At 47.2% G+C, this 19,124-nt stretch overlaps 1 long non-coding RNA gene across 1 annotated transcript; it reads left to right on the top strand.

Moving 5' to 3' along the window:
- The first annotated feature begins 1,915 nt into the window (after positions 1–1,915).
- Positions 1,916–3,735, top strand: LOC147246908 (uncharacterized). Its single transcript, XR_015109740.1, has 3 exons — positions 1,916–2,104; positions 3,205–3,404; positions 3,506–3,735. It is a non-coding gene; the product is annotated as an uncharacterized LOC147246908 (long non-coding RNA).
- The last annotated feature ends 15,389 nt before the right edge of the window (positions 3,736–19,124 follow it).

The raw sequence follows: 19,124 nt of genomic DNA, 5'->3' as shown, positions 1-19,124 counted from the left end.
CAAGTCTGGGATTGTTTCTTAAGGTTTGGAAATGTTGGCATCGTCTATTCTGGCATGAAAATTGCTTTCCTGTAATCTGTTGTGTAACGACAGTATAATGTGAAATATCACTCATGTAAAATGAATGTAGGGAACTCCAGCAGCAGGGCTGAAGACGGGAGCGATTCGTCTGTGAGAAAGTATAAAAACAACTGTGCTGGTCCCTCGACGAGCATTCAAGTTTTCTCTTTTCAACAAATTTGATCAATATTAATAATTTTCTGTCATCCTCCAATTTCACAACTGAGAGCAACCTAATTCCCAGTCTGGATTATTCATCTGCCACTTGTTAAATTTGGCCGTCTATCTTCCGCTGCCTGAAGAGCTCGGCTTCGGATACCATGATTGTTTTTTCTATTACTTCCAGCCTGCTGCCACCTTCTCCCTGATGTGGATGTGGGCCGGATGTTATCTCTGACGCTGCTGGAGAAAGTCACCGAGGACAAACATTAAACTTTCAACAGAGGAGAGAAAACACTTTGAGAGTGATTCAATCTACTGCCCCCCCCCCAACTTCTGATTCAACGAAATGCTTCTCACACACACACACACACACACACACACACACACACACACTGATTCATTGATTATATCATGTCTCTTGCAGTCATGTTCTAGTCAAATATTCACTGCAGTCGAGCAGCTGACCTACTTATGGCCTGATTGAAACCTAATGAAATCTTTTAATGAGCAGTCGGTGTGTGACAGTCCCTGTAGGGCCAGCCTGAACCCGCACACCACGATATGCAAGTGTGTGTGTGTGAGAGAGAGAGAGAGAGAGAAAGACTTAAGCCACTTTCAAGGATAAAAACCACACCCACTAATAACTTTTTTTGAAGCCCAGACTGATGTCTACTGACCCTGGTTCAGTTCTGGGGTCGCTATGCTGAGATGTTGACACAGTAACCTACAACCACGACGACTTGGGTTCCTCTCACTCCTCTGACGGATCATTTCACCCAACCGTAAGATGGATCTGGATACGCCAGCCTGGCGTACACGCCGGCCAGGTCGCCAGTCCATCACATGCACACATAGACACATCCTCAACCTCAGGGGATTTAGAACTTTAGTGGCGTGTGGGAGGAAGTTGTCACGGCTGTGGGGAACGCACGCTGAGAACATACAGGTTCCACACCACAGGGCCCAAGTTGGCCAGCAGATTCAAACCTGGAACCTTCTTGCTGTGCTAATCTATTCACTTGTTACGAGCAAAAAAGAATGCGTGTGAACGTTTTAGGGTCGGGGTTACAATTTTGTCATAGGTGGAGAAGAAAGGGTTACATTTGGGGTAAAAGGGGCTAGAAAGTGAATTACGTCAATGAAGGTCCTCACAAAAATATAAGTTTGTGTGTGTGTACTTGGTTTTTGTTATCTTTTGGAGACCTCTTCTGATATAAACACTGACCTTATCAGGACCCCTAGTCCTCACGCGACCAAAGAGCGGTCCTGATGCAGCAGAACTTCATTTATGAACACCTGGTCAAAGGTAGAGTGAAGGTGGAACCTGCAGTCAGCTTGAGGTTGAGGTGAGGCACCAACTGGTTCGGATTAAGATTAGGGCTGGGGTTAGGATATTCACAGGAATGGAAGTCAATGGAATGTCCTAATAAGGATAGCCACACAAACCTCTGTGTGTGTGTGTGTGTGTGTGTGTGTGTGTGTGTGTGTGTGTGTGTGTGTGTGTGTGTGTAGTTTTGTGAGAATCGACAGTAGTTTCTTTAAAAAGCTTATTTTCTGTCACGGAGGCCTGCGAGGGATTCTGAGCATCGCCAGAAAAACACAAAACATCCCCAGACAGGATTAGCTCAACTTGAAGTGAACATCCCCGGGATAATTAATATATATATATATATATTTTTATTATCAACCCTCTTCTCTCTGCGCTCGCCAGCTTTGCATGTGATTCCAGTGTACAATGTTCCTTCTCTGTTCCCCTCCCACCTTCTCCTCCTCTGCCCTGCTTCCCTGCATGTAATTTTAGTTTTTGAAAATGTTTTTTCTGTTTCTTCTTCCCCACAGAGAGTAGGAGCACATAAGTAGAAAGGCTCTTATCCTCGTGCTGGTGAGTAGATAAGAATAGGAATTACAGAGGCATTCACTGGAAAGGGGGGGGGGGGTGGAGTGATCCAGACAGAGGGGAAGGAGGGTGAGAGAAGGTGAGATAGTAAAAAGGAGTGAGACGAGCGAAGAGGGAGAACAGAAGAGGAAAACACAAGAAAGGGAGACACGCGAGCTGAGCTGCGCGCCCTGGGCTTATGAGTTTACCAAATTTCTTGCATTATTTTCCTCACAGCTAGAAGTTTACAGAAGCGTGGCTGATAACATAGAACCTCCTCAACGGTTCATTCGAGGACGGGGCCAATCCTTTCCCTCCCCAGGCACAAACACAGAATATACAGGATCTGATGAAACGCTCCCTTGTGCAATAACAAGAAAATGTCAGAGACAGAAACAAAAACAAGGCCGATCGGCGGGGAGGTCCCTGTAGCCTCTAATCACAGAACAGCCTAATGGAACGACTGCTGCCTTGTGAAATGCTCCTCTAAATGGACAGGAAATGTAAATTCGTTCACTTCACTTCAATTTAATTACTGAAACACTTTCTGTCCCCAAAGAGAAATTCGGTTTCTGCAGAGAGGTGGTGACGGTGGGCCCGGTTCTGCCGCCGGCAGCGTTCTCCCCTCCTGAGTGATCCCTGGCGTCTGACTGCATCACTGTTATACTTATTACACTTGTGTTTTACTTAAAGTGAATTATTCCCTCTTGCCAAAGTGAAGAGAAAGAATCAATGAAAACTTCATCCACTTTTCAAACCATCCGTCCACCAAGCTCCTCCTGGGGGCCCGGAGCCGTTCCCAGACCGGGTGAGATGTAGAATCGCTCCGGTTGGGAATATGGGACAGTCCATGCTGATTTCTACTTTGGTATAGATTTACATCTGAACCAGATCTACCTCAGGCCCCACTTTGGGAAACCCCGACAGAACCAGTTCAGACCAAAAACAGCCTTGAATACAAAAACCCCTTGACTCAGTTGCTCTGTGAACCAAATGAAATATTCAGGAAAGCTTTTTTTTCCAGTAACAGATCAGAAGTGCAGTCGTCAACCAGTGCTGTGTGTGTGTGTGTGTGTGTGTGTGTGTGTGTGTGTGTGTGTGTACAGTTCAAATGTCTAGTACGCAGTTTCCCAGGTTGAATATTTCTTCTTCGTCGAGGTGATTTGAGGTCGTGTCGATTGCCAACAGCCAAGCCGCTGAGGTCCTCTGAGGTGATGGGCTGCGTCATCGGACCGCCACCATAGCTGATGCTGTGCTTGACAGATTAAATCTCCCCTGCCCCTGGGAGGCCTGCATGCTAGATAAGGTGGTCCTGGTGATCCCAGTGGAGAGTTTGTGGAATGTCGGTGGAAATCAATTCAAGTCATTTTTGTTAGTTCAGCTCGATGAAAAATAGCATTTTACCAGGTAGAAACATCCAGGGGCCCAGGAGCTGTGGGAGCGGCCATCTGCCTCGACCGGCCAGAAGCAAAGACAGCAGGATGGAGAGACGGAGGCCGGAGTGGGACGGAACAGATTAGCTGACGGGTCACGAAGCCTCGTAAGATTTTCTTGTTTTTCTCTTCTTGTTTTATAAAAGAGCAAATCCTAACCAAAAAAACCGAAAGAAGTCATCATAAATGACATTCATGCATGAGGCTGTGCTCCTGTGTGGTCTGTGTTTGTACCTCCAGAACTCTGTGTGTGTGTGTGTGTGTGTGTGTGTGTGTGTGTGTGTGTGTGTGTGTGTGTGTGTGTGTGTGTGTGTGTGTCTGAGTCTCTGTGTGTGTGTGTCTGAGTCTGTGTGTGTGTGTGTCTGAGTCTGTGTGTGTGTGTGTGTCTGAGTCTGTGTGTGTGTGCATGCGCAAGCATACAAACATTCTACCTTGTTAATGTGGGTTAATTATATTTGCTGCCTGCCAGGTTCGTATTTATGGATTCATTAAATGAGCGTTGTGAACTTATTTGACAGCCAAAGGAAAATAGGTGTGCACACACACACATACACACCCACTTCACATTAACACACACACACACACACACACTTCACATGAACACACAGCCATGCATGCACCTGCATGTGCACACATCAGGTCCTGGGTCAGTGTTTTAATGTGCCGTGTCTGGTGTGATGCAGGAGGCGGAGCCTGGCTCAGCTGCTGCTTTTTTTCATGAATGTGTTTCAATGCTGAAGTAAAGATAACGGAAACTCGACCTCCTGCCACGTTCAACCCTGCACCAGAGCTGGGAGTCGCATCAAATCAGGATTGAGGCAACGTCATCTCATGAAACCAAAACCTGGTCCACTATTGATTTGTGCCGATTCCTGTGAATCTCCAACGACAGGATTGGTGACGTCCTGCACAACTGGGCGGGGCTACAGTTGTCTCCAACATGGCTCCCATGCAACACACAGGCTCATTCACCACCAGACGGTGCTCTAGAGTTTGGAGCAGATCTGTGGGCAGTGAGCAGGACAGCAGGGACGTAGAGCGAATTATTGATGCACAACTGGGGAGAAGCGCAACACAACTGAGCTCAAACTGATCAAATTTGATAACCAATGATTAAACGTCGAAAGATGTTTTTGAACCGCTGCTTCATTTAGGACACAGGTGTCAAACTGGTCCAGTAAAGGGCCGGTGTGGCTGCAGGTTTTCATTCCAACCCAGCAAAAGCAACACCTGATTCTACTTAAATCAATCAAGCTGTGTCCACACTGCTCATTTGTTGGATCAGGTGTTGCTTTTGCTGGGTTGGATTGAAAACCTGCAGCCACACCGGCCCTTACTGGACCAGTCTGACACCCCTGATTTAGGAGATGAGCATCTCTCTGAAAGTCTTCCTCAAGTTTTCGGCAGCATTATTAAAAATCCTTCACACTCTTTCCCCTTCTTATCACGATCAATATTCTGGTTCATGCATGGTCGTTGGCAAAATATTAATTTCCAAGATAGCAAAAGTCATGGATGGAATCTGTTTCCACTGTCATTCCTTTCGTGAGCATCTGTGTGTGGGTGTGTGAATCTGTGTCACTGATTCTATGCAAAACATATTTTATGCTGTGCTTAACGTTTAACATCTGCTGAAATATTATGTCTATTAGTATAATCAATTACTTAACAAGCCATTACAAAACTGAAATAATCCCAATCCAAGTGATGAATGAGTGAAGCCAACAGAATTAGAAGGCCGGATGAAGAGAGAGATGGAATCAAATTAGCTCGTGTGTGTGTGTGTGTGTGTGTGTGAGTGCGTGCGTGCGTGCGTGCGTCAAGCAGCTTAATGCAACATACAAATTGAATCTTTCATGAGGTTCATGTTTATGAGTTATGCTCAATCTAAAATAAGATCCTGGAGATTTAAATTATAAATCATTGAAGTCACTGGAGGAGAAATAACAACATAGCAAGTGAAGGAAGACGACAGACATTTTCCACCGTGAGTGTATCGCTCCCTGGCGTGCGTGGATCGCTCCCTGGCGTGCGTGTATGGCTCCCTGGCGTGCGTGTATGGCTCCCTGGCGTGAGTGTATCGCTCCCTGGCGTGAGTGTATCGCTCCCTGGCGTGCGTGTATGGCTCCCTGGCGTGCGTGTATCGCTCCCTGGCGTGCGTGTATCGCTCCCTGGCGTGCGTGTATGGCTCCCTGGCGTGCGTGTATCGCTCCCTGGCGTGCGTGTATGGCTCCCTGGCGTGCGTGTATGGCTCCCTGGCGTGCGTGTATGGCTCCCTGGCGTGCGTGTATGGCTCCCTGGCGTGCGTGTATCGCTCCCTGGCGTGCGTGTATGGCTCCCTGGCGTGCGTGTATGGCTCCCTGGCGTGCGTGTATGGCTCCCTGGCGTGCGTGTATCGCTCCCTGGCGTGCGTGTATCTGTAACGTGAAAATGCAACTCCTCAACATTGTAACTAACAATCACCGACTTGCAAACTTCGAAGACTTTCATGTTACAAGGCGTCTGGACCACAGAGCCCTCAACCAACCACAGGGAGGGAAGATGGACAAATACTGAGTCTGCAAATTATTTGAACTCCTTCCCAACATGTCGTTACTTTGAGGCAAAAATATCTCACTTTTTCCTGACAATGTAGCTTTTTTGGGGGGGCTGCAAGCTGGAACTACTTACTTTCTCTTGTGATCATGAATTAATTAATTAGGAGGCAGTGGTAACTTGTGATCTGAAGATAATCACATTGTGGGAACAAGAAATATCATAGAATATATATAATATTGTACACTCACACACACACAAAATGGCCATTTGAGGGCTTTGTAACACAACAGATGCTGCAAAGAGCTAAAAAGATCCTGAAAAGACAGAAAGAAATCTGTGTGTACCATTGTACCATGCGTTGGTACAAACACACACACACACACACACACACACACACACACCAGCCCCCACATCTTCTCTCATTTCTGACACCGCTGCATGCCCCGGCCCGCTGTGCTTCCTGAGTGAGTCGTCTCATGTCCAGTCCTTCAGCCGTTGCTGGACGCGATGCAAAAGTGAATCGATCGCGTCTCAGATGGCTGTTTGACCTCTGATCCGCTGTTCTGAGGAAAACCACGGCAGGAGAACTCATCGTCCTCGGCGTTGCTTCATCATCCAGCGGAGGGTCTGCTATTTCAGAGGCTGTAATGGACTTGGGCGTCGCAGCTTAAGTGCTTTGACTAAGTGCTCCGTCTGCCTCACTGTATCTCACAGATAGAACTCGTCTCCTAAAATAGAACGATAGAACCAACATTGGGAGAACTCTCCTCTCTGCACAGAAATCCCCTCATCTCCTGATGAAGAGCCGCCTCTTTCCAGTGTTTTGCAGCTGTATTCATGCCCAGAAATATTGTTGGATTATTGCACAGAAGAGGAATATCAACTCCTCGTATGTGGAGGCATAATTCAGTCTGCCACACTGATTTATTGCTGGGAGGAAAGGGAAAACGCAGTATTCAAAGAAACCCATTTGAAACCAGATTTCAGGCGAAATTTGAAGGAAATCTAATTTGAGTTTGTCAGCTCATAACGATGCTCCTGTGTGCTCTTAAAGTCTTTTCAAACCCAAATAATATATTCAGTACAAACAGCAAAGCAGTTTGAATGGAAGCCTTGAAAAAGACAATTTCCTCTGACAAGAAAGAGGAAGAGAGAGAGAGACAAGAGACAAACAAAAAGAGGATGTATTTCTCACTTTAGCCGAGGTGAAAGATTACACTCCTCTATGTTTTTCGGGGGGGAAATCATGTGTTCTCGTGTAATTCAAGCACACGTTCCCCCAAACCCCAGCCAAGTCTTTGTGAATGTGTGGGTGTAATTTGTAAGTTACTGCTCTGTGTCTGGCAGTAGCGATTCATCTCGCAGCACATTACATTTTTCCATTTCAACTCCAAAATTGACCACCTCGCTTCTCGGAGACGGGACTTTCTTACGCTCAAAGACATGTTTTCTTCTCCAGTAAATCCCACCTCCTTCCCCAGCAGTGGCTGAGCCGGCCCCACAGCCCAAACCTCAGCTCCGTCTGGAGACAGTATGCATGAATATTTTACAAGTGGAGCAGTAAAAGGTAGGATCCTCGCGGGGACAGTCCCAACTCGTTATCAGCCTCCCAACTGACTCACTGTTTCAGCAGGTGAAAAGCTTATTTTGCCCTCACCTGATTTCTGTTGTTTTTCTAACCATTACTTCAAACTTCTGCTCCAAAACGTACATCTGAGGTGCTGCCCTGAGTCAGGCATCCCTGATTGGTCCCTGCATCAGGCCTCCGTCCTTAGGGTGGAAAACAAGCCAAACTGCTGGCAGCAGAGTTTTGCTGTAAGGAAGATTTGCCATTGCTTTTAATGAAAATAATAAAAACAAAACCCATTTCCATCACAGCATGGATTACTTGCTTATGGAGCAGAGGACCACACAGGGCCGGCCTCCAGCAGAGGAGGAGCCGGATCCTCGTCTGCGGGCCAGAATGGCGACTATTTATATCCAGATGTTGTAGGAGTCTGAGCAACAACAGGTGAGTCAAAGCAGTCGCCTCCCCCACAGAGGCGCAGGAAGCAGAGCACACTCACACTTACACACTCGCACACTCACACGCTTACACACTCACACGCTTACACACTCACGCTTACACACTCACGCTTACACACTCACGCTTACACACTCGCACACTCACACGCTTACACACTCACACGCTTACACACTCACGCTTACACACTCGCACACTCACGCGCTTACACACTCGCACACTCACGCGCTTACACACTCGCACACTCACGCTTACACACTCACACGCTTACACACTCACGCTTACACACTCGCACACTCACGCGCTTACACACTCGCACACTCACGCGCTTACACACTCGCACACTCACGCACTTGCAGAGTCACAGCAAGTGCTAGGCTCGTAGGTTGCTGTCACAAACAACAAAAATTAGGCAATACTTAACAGTTTCAAGGCAATCGTTGTGAGTGTGTGTGTGTGTGTGTGTGTGTGTGTGTGTGTGTGTGTGAGTGTCTCTGAGAGAGTGAGGGAGAGAGAACAGTAGAGAGGATGGAATTAATTAATTCATTAATTTTTGGCATGAAGGAAGAGAGGAAGATTTACACACACACACACAGCTGGGTGGTCTTGTACGGATCAACAGTGCCCCCTGTGTCCCCCCCGTAGAAGCTGATCTTGTATAGACTGTGTCTGTGTGTGCTGAAGTGCTCTGTGGCTGGTATCAAGCACGTCTGCTGATGAAGTCGTCAGTCTGTGTGGTTGAGTATCAGGCAGCGGCCCCACAGGATGAGCACCGCGAGGCAGAGACAGAAGAGACACGTCCCATCGCGGCGCTGATGGAGACATCATTTTGTCCTCGGAGGGGACTGAGACACGATAACAAGAAATTAGAACTAAATAAAGCTAAAGATGCTGTGTGTAGCTCTGAACGGCGCCAGACTGATGGTTCAGACAGCTGAAGTGGATGGAGTCCACTGGGACCAGAGCTGGTGAAGATCCAGTTTCCAAGCCTGTAGGTGTTACGTTGATGGTTGAACAGGGAGAAGCTGAGGGAACGTCTGTGGTCACCACCATGATGAAACGTCTTCACTGTGGGGAAACAAATGACTTGTTGATCAAAGGTGAAACATTACAAGGCCGCGCGTTGTTCTGATGGAGGAATCCAGCTTCACTCAGTGACGCACAGAGAAGGGATGGTGCAAGTTATTCAATAGGAATAGAGCAAGTACAAAGACACACACACACACACACACACACACACGGCTATGAGTCATTCATTCAGTGGCTCAGAGACTGTTTCAGAGAAATGACACTATTAAATATTCACAATTGGCCTCACCCCGAATTTAAATTTATTTGAACTCTGCGTGTGTGTGTGTGTGTGTGAGTGTGTGTGTGTGTGTGTGTGTGTGAGTGTATAAAGCAGTTAATCCACAGCTGATGGGTCATACTGTAAATCTCCATTCTGTGTAACTCTCTCGCTTTACATGCATGGTGGGTTTGTCGTTTAGACTAAATTAATTAACGGAGTCCTAATCCAACTTCCTCCCTCCTCACGCGCTGAACGCAGCCTGAGCCCTGAACCCAGAGTCTGGCTGACTGCAGAGGTCAATTTATAGTTTAATCCACTCGTTTGAATATGTAATGGTTCCCTAATGAATGAATGCATCCCAGTCCCTCTGCGGGTTCGGTGTGTTTGAAGTGCCTCGACTGCCAGAGGCCGCGGTGACCACCGAGTGGAGGAGTCGAGTGGCGTCAGAACCCTTTGAGGATGGTAGACTTCTCTCTCCTGGGGAGTCGCGAGCGTAGCATGGAGAGTCTTCAACAGGTGGAGGTGTGCGTCCATCCAGCCGTCCAACTAGATTGTAAACAGATTTAGCTGCTTCCCTGTTGCTATGGTTACACATAGCCAGCACACTCATTCAGAAGAGGCAGTTTGACTGGAACTCCTTGGGTGTGTCAGTGGTTCAGCCAACACTTGGTTTTACATGTCTTTTTGTGACACGTCACTGATTAAACCCGCGGTTAGAATGCGTGCGGCTGACCTCTCGTGACCTGAGAAGATCCTCACCTCCACTGCGCTCTTTAACCTCACACCGCCGCTCCAGACGCAGTCCCCCTGCCTGGCTTTACGCACGCCAGCTGCAAGTGCTCGTGACTTCCCTCCGTCAGCTGAGCGGCTCCCTGGTCAACGGCCCGGTTATGATCCACTAGTTTTCTCTGGGCTGAAACTTCTGTCTAAATGGAGATGAGACATCTTGTGCTCTCCACACACACACACACACACACACACACACACACACGCTGTCCTCTGTCCAGTTCTCCAGGTCAGCTGTAATGAGCCGTCACCAGTAAAAAGCACGCTCTGAATTGATGATGTATTTTCCAGTTCCGTCCTTGTCAGAGACGCATCAGTGTTTACAACGCCGATGTGGTCAAACGCATCCCAGACTGCCTCGGTGATCTGAGGTCCTCTACACTGGGTTGTGTGTCTCCACTTGTGGTCTGATCACAAAAACCACATCTTAATACCTGGACTAAACAAGGTCAGGGATTGTTAGACACCCCGCAGCCAATCAGGCGCCAGTATTCACCGCCGGACTGTGGTACGAGTCACTTCATTACAGTTGCAGGTGAGGTATTAACCCCTTGGATTACAGCTCCTGTGTGTGTTCAGGGATGTGTGTGTGCACTTACTTTTACTAGCAAGTACCTCTCAGTCGCCCTGCATACTGTGACATCAGTCCTTCCTCTGTCACTCTGGACGTCTGGCGCCTTCCACGGGACTCAAGGAACTTTGATTAGTCTTCAGTCAGTCCTGAACTTTTAGGGAACAAAATCTCACCTGCGATGAACCGAGTGATGAAAGTCATTTTCTCCTCTGTCCTTCAAATTCGAAAAATCATGAGTTTGATTCTGGTCCTTAAAAAGGGGGGGGGGGGGGTGAATACAGAAGGACATGAGACTGAGAATGAAACATTTATATGATCAAAAGTTCTCTTCTTATCCTGAGAAGTGGAGGGTGAGTCCTTGTGTGTCCTTGTGCGATTATTTGAGGACAAACCTGAACGATTGAGCGTTGGAGAGACCGAATTTTAGGAGGGTTTTGGTTTTTTCTTGTTTTTTTGAGGCAGTTTACAGTTCTTGACCTACAAAGTGAAGGGAGGGAGGTTTCAGACTTGGTTTCAAAATTGGGGTCAGAATCGGGTGAAGGTTGAGTCGCGGGCGATGTGAGCAGTTTAGCCCGGGAATGTATTCAAGTCCTCAGAGAAGCACAAAGCGTGTGTGCAGTTGCAGCTATTTCTAATGGGTTTGTCTCTGTGGAGAACACACACACGCACACACACACACACACAGATGATTGTTCTCCTTCCATTCTCCAGGTAGGCTGTTTTGTAACCTTTGCTCCGCCTCGGTCCATCCACAATGAGAAAATGGCAGCCGAGTAAAAGACGGAGAGACAGACTGAGTGAGAATGAGGAAAAGGGCAGCAGATCTCTGGAGAGCGACGCTCCCAGTCGAAACACTCCACTGGGGGTTGGCAGCTGCTGGGAAACCCACTTTTTTGCAATTTTAGTGGAGTATCAGACGGATGGACAGGGTGATGTGGGACTGTAGTGGATAAAATACTTTTTAAAAGAGGAGATTGTGGGGAAAATTGCAAATGAAAGCACCTAAAAAGTGTATTTTTCCTTTCAGGTATTTACAATTAGGAGTTTTGAGCTCATTAAGATGTTTTTTTCCCTGCTGCTTCGCTTCTTTGTAACACAGGAAAGCAGAAAGAGCCAGCCACGTAAACTTAGCTTCTCCCGACAGCCACATCAGGCGCCATCAGCCGTGAACTCAACACTGGGATCAGCCAAAACATGAACAGCACCAGCTGGTGTCTGGCAGCAGATCCATGAATTCAGCGTCCTCCGTGGATCCTTGGGTACATCTGATCCGGTTCACAAGTTTCCCTCCCCTGACCCCAGCTGGTAGCTGCTACCTGCTGCTAGCTGAGCTGCTCGTCGAGCCTTCAGAATTTCTCCATTTTCAAAGTCGCCCAGAACGTATTGGAACAAGTCTTTCCCTCAAATATCAGGTGGAAATGTCTTTGTTTGCTTGGAGGAGTCGTCCTGGAGTGTCTCAGCATTGGTATGCATGAACTGGCTGCTGCCCCCGTCCTGATACCTGCATTGTGCGCAGCTGAAGCTTCACTCATGGATGATTTATTATCTGCAGGAGACTCGTTGCACGTTTTTCCCTTGAAAAATGTCATTGAGAGATGTGCACACAAGAGCAGCTGACGGTTTCAGAAAAGCCCACGATGGCTGACAGACTGCACGCCGCTGACAAAGTAATCAGGTCATTAAAGCCCCGTATTTAATTAATATGCAACTTACTAACTAAACCCTTTTGTTCTGTCACAGCCTGCTAGCAAATGCTCTGTGGCCAAAATTAAACCCAAAGTTATTAAGGAGTATTTCCATGTTGAACAACTAGACTTTATCTGCTGCTTAGGAATAAGCATGCGTGTAATATATTAATTGAATTATTTTAATTGGAGGGGGGGGTGAGCTTTTCTTCCACAGGGGCACCTGAGGTGGAAATATCAGGAAACAATAATAGGAATTGAAGGGAAAAAAAGCCGAGTTGGTTGATTATGTCATTGGCTAATAAACACATTGAAAACTGGTCCGTTAGAGCAGGAATCCTAACGAACCAGGTTGGTGTTTTCTTCCTTCGGGTGGCAAGAAGTCCGTTTCATGGCGATGGACTGAAACAAACAACTGGTTGGTGGGCGGCCGTGTTAGATAGTGAAGGAAAAGGTGAGAATTTGTTCCTCCACCGCGGCGTCCAGGTGCAGTTTTTCTCGACAGGTGTGTGCAGGTGTGTGTGATCGCCTCAGCTCTCCCTGGTGGTCAGGGTGAAGCTGTTTAAGGCTTCAAGTTTCTGTTGCCGCTTAATTGGAGCTGCTGAGCACTTCAGCATTTTCTCTCAGTGGAATTTGGAAAATCAATCAACACGTATGAGGAGTTTCTCTGCTCCGCTGGTTCATGGCGTTGTACATCCAGTGCTGAGAACAATAAAGTCAACAGCCTCTGGAGAGACTCTTCATGTTACAATGGATTGTTCTTCCTCCATTAAAACAATAAATATGACATCATACTGACCTGAGCAGGAGGGAACGCCAAGTCTGACGGGCCAGGCCCTTGTTTCAGAGGAGGATATGAAGATCCCATGATTACAAAATAAAGGCATAAAAGATTTAATTGCAGGTTCAGCATTTCTAATCGAGGATCACGCGGTTCTACTCCGAGTCCCTCAACCCCTCCCCTCGTGGCGAGGACTCGTTCCCCACTTGAGTGGATCATCCTCTCCTCCACGGCCTCAACTTCAGTTGATCTCATCTCGTGGCAAGAAAGAAACGAGCAAAGGATCATGGCTGCATTGTATTTGTGAACCTGGATACTTCTGATCCCATAAAACAAAATGGTGTCTCAAAAGGGGGCGTTGTTAAGGACGACGATGACCCTCGACTCGTGGGAATGTTCTTGAGCGCCACGCTAACACGCCTGCCCTCTCTGCTCGCTGAGCTGCTGCCTACAACGCTCAACAGCCGCGCTCTGGCCTGCCAGGGTTGGGCTAAAAGTCTTGTTTGCAGCAGCTTTAACAGCGTTTGCCACCATCATGTTGCTGCTCTCGCAGAAGCAGCACAAGGTTTTTATTCTCATGTCCCTGCCTGGATGTACCAAGGACATCAAAACACCAGCGTGATGAAGGTGTCGTCTGTGAATCCTGTTCGAGGTCCTGTCAGAAATTCACTTCTTTGTCCAGTTCAAGGTGACTGTTGGAAGTATACCGAACGACGGCACCTTGATGGATTGACCACGGAGCAGATGAGTCACCTACTCAGCTCCTGTGATGAAGGAGAGACGTGACACCGTCACCATCTCGGGTCCTTCTCGCTGCTAAAATGGTCGACAGCTCAATTTTCTCACTCTTTGCCAGGCTGATTTCTCTTCCCGAGCCTGACGGTGATGTCAAACTGCAGCCATTGCAGGAACCAGGAGGGAGGGAGGTTTACGTCACTGACGGCAACGATAATCCTGTCACTTTTATCTTTTGTGCACAGCAAACACTTTGAGCTTTTTGCTGACAATCATTCTGCAAATCATCTCCCATCCCAGCTCAGCGAAACCTTTCCACCTTGAAGAAGACACCAGGCTCCCCTGAACACCAGCGATACGCCATCTTCTGCACGTTCAGTCATTCAAGCTTGCGCGGCAGACATGCAGCACATTGAAGTTCAAGTAGAAATTAAGAAGTTAAAGTTAAACAGAACTCTAGTACGACATTCTGCATGCTAGTTTGTGTATTTGTGTGCCTGGAAGCTTTTAATCTTCAGAATCTTTCAAAAATATTCCTCTTCAAAGAATGGATGGATCCCAGAGATCCCAGACTCGTACGCTCACCGCTCAAGTTGATCTTTTAACGGTGAGCGAGAGAAAGATTCGAGAACTCTTGTGAGAACGCTCACAGAGATACCGCACGCACACACACACACACGCACTACACGTCGGAATCTATGTTGAGGCTCGAGGTGTCAGAGTGCGAAGTGAAAGTATTGTCGCTGAGTGTTTTTCTTTTTATTTAGGAATTTATGGCCCTTATAATATTGTAATACTGGGATGAACTTTCAGTACCAAAGCTCTATAATCTCTGATGGAGAGCCATGAACGGCCCCAGCAGCCAAATCTCCATGACTCCAGGCCTCCCTGCACCACGTGACTGCTGAAGAGAAATATCTCAGAGCTCCAGCATGTCTTCTTTGTGATACCAACCCTTTTCATCTAATGCCACCCCCCCCCCCCGCCCCCGCGTGGAAGCATCTTCTCATTAAACTTTTGTATGACAAAAAGGTTTGTCCCGTTGCTTCTGCAAAGTCCAACAAATCTTAAGGATCCTGAGGAATCAACGCGAGCAGCAAGTGGTGGTTCAGCTGCACGCGAGCACAGTATCCATAAAGTACGACCTGAAGGGACACTGTGTGTGTGTGTCGTATGTGAAGTGTGTGTGTGTGTGTGTGTCGTATGTGAAGTGTGTGTGTGTGTGTGTCGTATGTGAATTGTGTCGGACATCGTTTCAGTCTGGTTCAAATGTCTGTGACGCGGTTGGAGTTCCAACGTGAAATAACTTGGACGCTGTTGAAATTTTGCTGTTGAGGAAAACACTCCGATTTTCAGAGAGAGAACAGGATGAGGTTCAGTGAAATAAGAACTCGAGGGTCCTGTATTTCCAGTCTAGTTCTAATATCTGGTCCTGATTTTGAGGGTAGAGGCCCGGGCCTCGCATAGCGCATCCGATGGGGTGAGCGATAGCAGTTAGCAATGCTAGCCTGGTCACTAGCGCCACCTGTGGAAGTGGAGGGGAACACAGCAGGGAGCAGAATGTTTCGGTGGGTTCGGGACTTAAGAAGATTTGGGAGCCGCTTCCAGAGGGCCTGGCAGTACCAGGGCGGGCTGTCACTGACAGCCTGGCAAAACACACCGGCGAGTGACGTCACGCTTGCTCCTTACACCAGCATTTTATGACTGACACTTAATTTCTCGCTTCATTCTTTTTAACGTTACAACAGGAGGATTCCAACGAGCTCAGGCTACTAGAGATGTGAACAATGTGTTTGCAGGGGGAGGACGTCTCTGAAATCATGAAATCTGAAATAAAAATGGTTTAACCAACAGCAAAATAACAAAAATGTTGAAAACAACAACTGACCTTTGGCACTACGAGGAGACGCTCTGACTTCCATCCCACTCCTTGAGCGCACGAGAAGAAAACAGATAAATGTGTCTTTGTACTTTACTTGTATCTGAACCTCACGCTGTTAAACAGCAAACGCAACACACAGAAGTGTGGTTTTGGTGGGAAAAAAAGCCTTGAGATCGATAATTAATTACACCGTCACCCTTTCCACTTACACCAGAAGTGTGGAGCGCTCGAGAGGGGTCTGCCTGCAGGCCTCCACTGTGTGTACAGAACTGTTGTCCTTTCAAAATACCATCAACAAAATGTCAATGAAATGTCAAAGTCGTTGAAAAGCAAAATAAATTGTCCAACACAGAGTATCACCTTTTATTAATAAAGCGCTTTAAACAGCCGTTTCAGGCATCAAAGCTTGCTAAAGTGTGTACCTTTGCCCAGTAATGGGGTGCTAATTCCTGCAGTGACCCTGAGCCTCAGCACTCCTGCTGCTCACACACGTATTCCCTCCTCCTCACACACACACACGGGTGCTCATCTGCTCCGAGGCAAACAGGCTGGATGTGGGACTGCAAATCAGGAATTAGATGCTTGTGAACCTGTTAAAACGTTGCACTTAAAGTGGGTTTTCCAGTTCTGTAAATGCAGAAATCGTTGTCATAAGGAAAACTGGATGTTCACACCTAAGTGTGTCTAATGTGTCTGTCTTTCCAGGTCCTGATCTTGAAGCTGTCCTGGTCACGGTGGACACACGCCGTCCGGGCTACGCTGACGAGAAGCCAAGCTCATGCTTCTGGTTCAGATTCATTAATCAGCGCTGGCCTCTTTTCTGGCTCCCTAATTATGCCTTCATTCTGTCTTGTGCCATTTACAATCGGCCACTCTTGCTCTGGATATATTTTACTCTTTTTTCTTTAATCATCCACAGTCTTGTGTCTTGCAGTCCTCCAGTGTTTCTCTCCTCTCTTATTGTCTTTCACCGACTCATCAGGCTTCTGATATTTGCCATCATCTCGGTTACTTAGCTGTTGTGGTCTCGAGAGACGCAGGGTGATGCAGGAACATCTATCCAGCCTTTTTCTTCTTGTTTTATTTCCATATTTTTGTGTTTTTTTCGCCTTTTTTAAATATGTTTAAAATAAAGAACTCGTTCAACCTAACAATCCCCACCCACTAGCGTTCATTGTGCGAAGCTAACTAACTGTAGCAGCTCGTTAATGCAGGACGGAGACGCAATACAGGAGGGAAAACCATCTTTGTGAGCAGAGGTCACCTGTTAGTGAGTGCTTGAAAGGAAAAGATAGACTTTAGGGGGGAAGAAGCTCTTTAACAGGAGACTGAACTGCAGTTCCGTGTCGCAAACTTTCCAGGTCACAAAGAGCTCTTTGCATGATGGTGTCGAATGCTCACAGGCAGCACATCACCTGCAGACAGTCACACAGGAGGTGTGAGATGAGTGAGTCCAGAGAGGGGAAACATTGTCTGGCTCAATATTATTTCACCGCTAACGTGACAACTGATGTATTATAGCGTTATTTGAGGAAACCTACTTAGAGGTCAGAGGCCTCCCTCTGCTTTCCTGTCGGTGCGGCCTTATCACCCCACCAGATCTGTTATTCCCTCTGCACACATTCACCTCCACGTGGAAGAAATATCCTCCGGTGTTTGGTTTATTTGATCCTGCACACAAATCCAGATATATAGATGCCATCAGCGCTGTGTGTTATTGACTCAAGTAATAATTCAGCCTTGGCCAGGGAAGCCAGCATGCTGTGCATCAGTCAGCGGGCGTGTACTGTACTGCTGTCCGGCTTTTGTAGTCGTCCTCAGATACTGTAACTATGCATTTTACTTTGGATTAACAGTAAAAATACTGACAGAAATAAAGCTGCACTAACTCGATGCGGGAGCTTATTTTCCCTGTGGCTCACCCCTGATTGGGGGAGCCTCTTACAGCACGATGACCAGCAGCAGCAGGGCGTTCTGGATGGTTATCGGTGCTCATGACCAGCCGCCTGTCAAGCCTCTCCTCCTCATCCTCCATCCATCATGTCTCCAGGCTCCTCTGAAAAAGCTGCCAGGGAAAAAAAAAAGATGGTCACTCTCCAGAACAGAGAGTGACCGTTTTCCCCTTGACAGCTCTCACTGCCTCTATTAGACGCTCCCTGAGGTCTTCCCTCTGGAGCTGCAGCTCCTCGCTCAGATCCCTCACTCCCTGCAAATTACTGTTCAATTGTGATGGGGATGTTGCAGAGAATTAAAAATCCAAAACACCATAAAAAAAAATTAAAGCGATACATCATCAAAAATATCCCAAACTCAAACAAAGGTGTCTTGAGCTCAAAAAGACATTTTTTCCCTCCTGCGTTGCTTCTCTGTGACTCCAGAATGCAGAAATGGAGCTTGAAGCTTGAAGCTGATAGAGGCTGACGCAAAACTGCCCCAAAACACCCACTGACAAACTCAAGCACTTAATCCAGCGTAATCCACAGCTTCCTTATCCAGCCGCATGCTTCGTAATCAACAGCCGCCTCCCGTCTCCTGCTACCATGAGAGCGCGTGAACGAGTTGATTCAAGCGAATGCGCCAGCTGGTCCCGCCCTGCACGACTGTGAATGACTGCCGAACCGGAAGGTTTATTGTTTCTACATTTTTATCTCAAATCAACGCGTTTGTGGGTCACTGAGCACACGGCTGAATAAAGAAGATGGGGATCTCACAGGATGGTTTTGCAGTCGTCAGCCGCCAGTCACCATGAGCTTCAGGCCAAATCTGCACGTCTCCCTCAAAAACCTGAGGCTTTGAGAGCTTAATTGTGAGCTCAAGATTCCTATTTTTGTTTCAGTTGTTTTCTGTGTCTTTGAATTGGTTAAATAACTAAACTACATGGCTATTTTTTTTTTTTTTTTGCTTATTTCTCTGAAAAAGTGCGTATGAAAAGTGATTATGGTAGATATGCCAAAAATTCGCCTAAAGGCCAAAAAAAGCATTTTTTTTTTCATGAGTATTTATGTTTGCATATTTCTGCTCATTTGGCAAATATCAACGGATACTTGATCCAACAGTAAGAAGTAGTTTTTCATTCATGTCTGTTTTCTTCCTGTTGCACGGTGGAGCAGTGGTCCTCACGGTGGCCCCCAGCAAGAGGGTTGTGGGTGGAGCCCCGGCTGCAGCACGGGGTCTTTCTGGGTGAGTCTCCATGTTCTCCCTGTTCCTGCTGGGTTCTCTCTGGTACTCCAGCTTCCTCCACAGTCCAAAGACATCAAGAGGGACCAGGTTAATCCAGACTCTAAATTGACCGTAGGCG

This window comes from Aulostomus chinensis, chromosome 17 (assembly GCF_037954235.1).
Source record: "Aulostomus chinensis isolate RoL2024-O1b breed Wild chromosome 17, RoL_Achi_v1.0, whole genome shotgun sequence".
NCBI lineage: Eukaryota > Metazoa > Chordata > Actinopteri > Syngnathiformes > Aulostomidae > Aulostomus > Aulostomus chinensis.
Note: the sequence above shows the minus strand (reverse complement) of the source record. Positions and strands in the feature narration are given on the sequence as shown.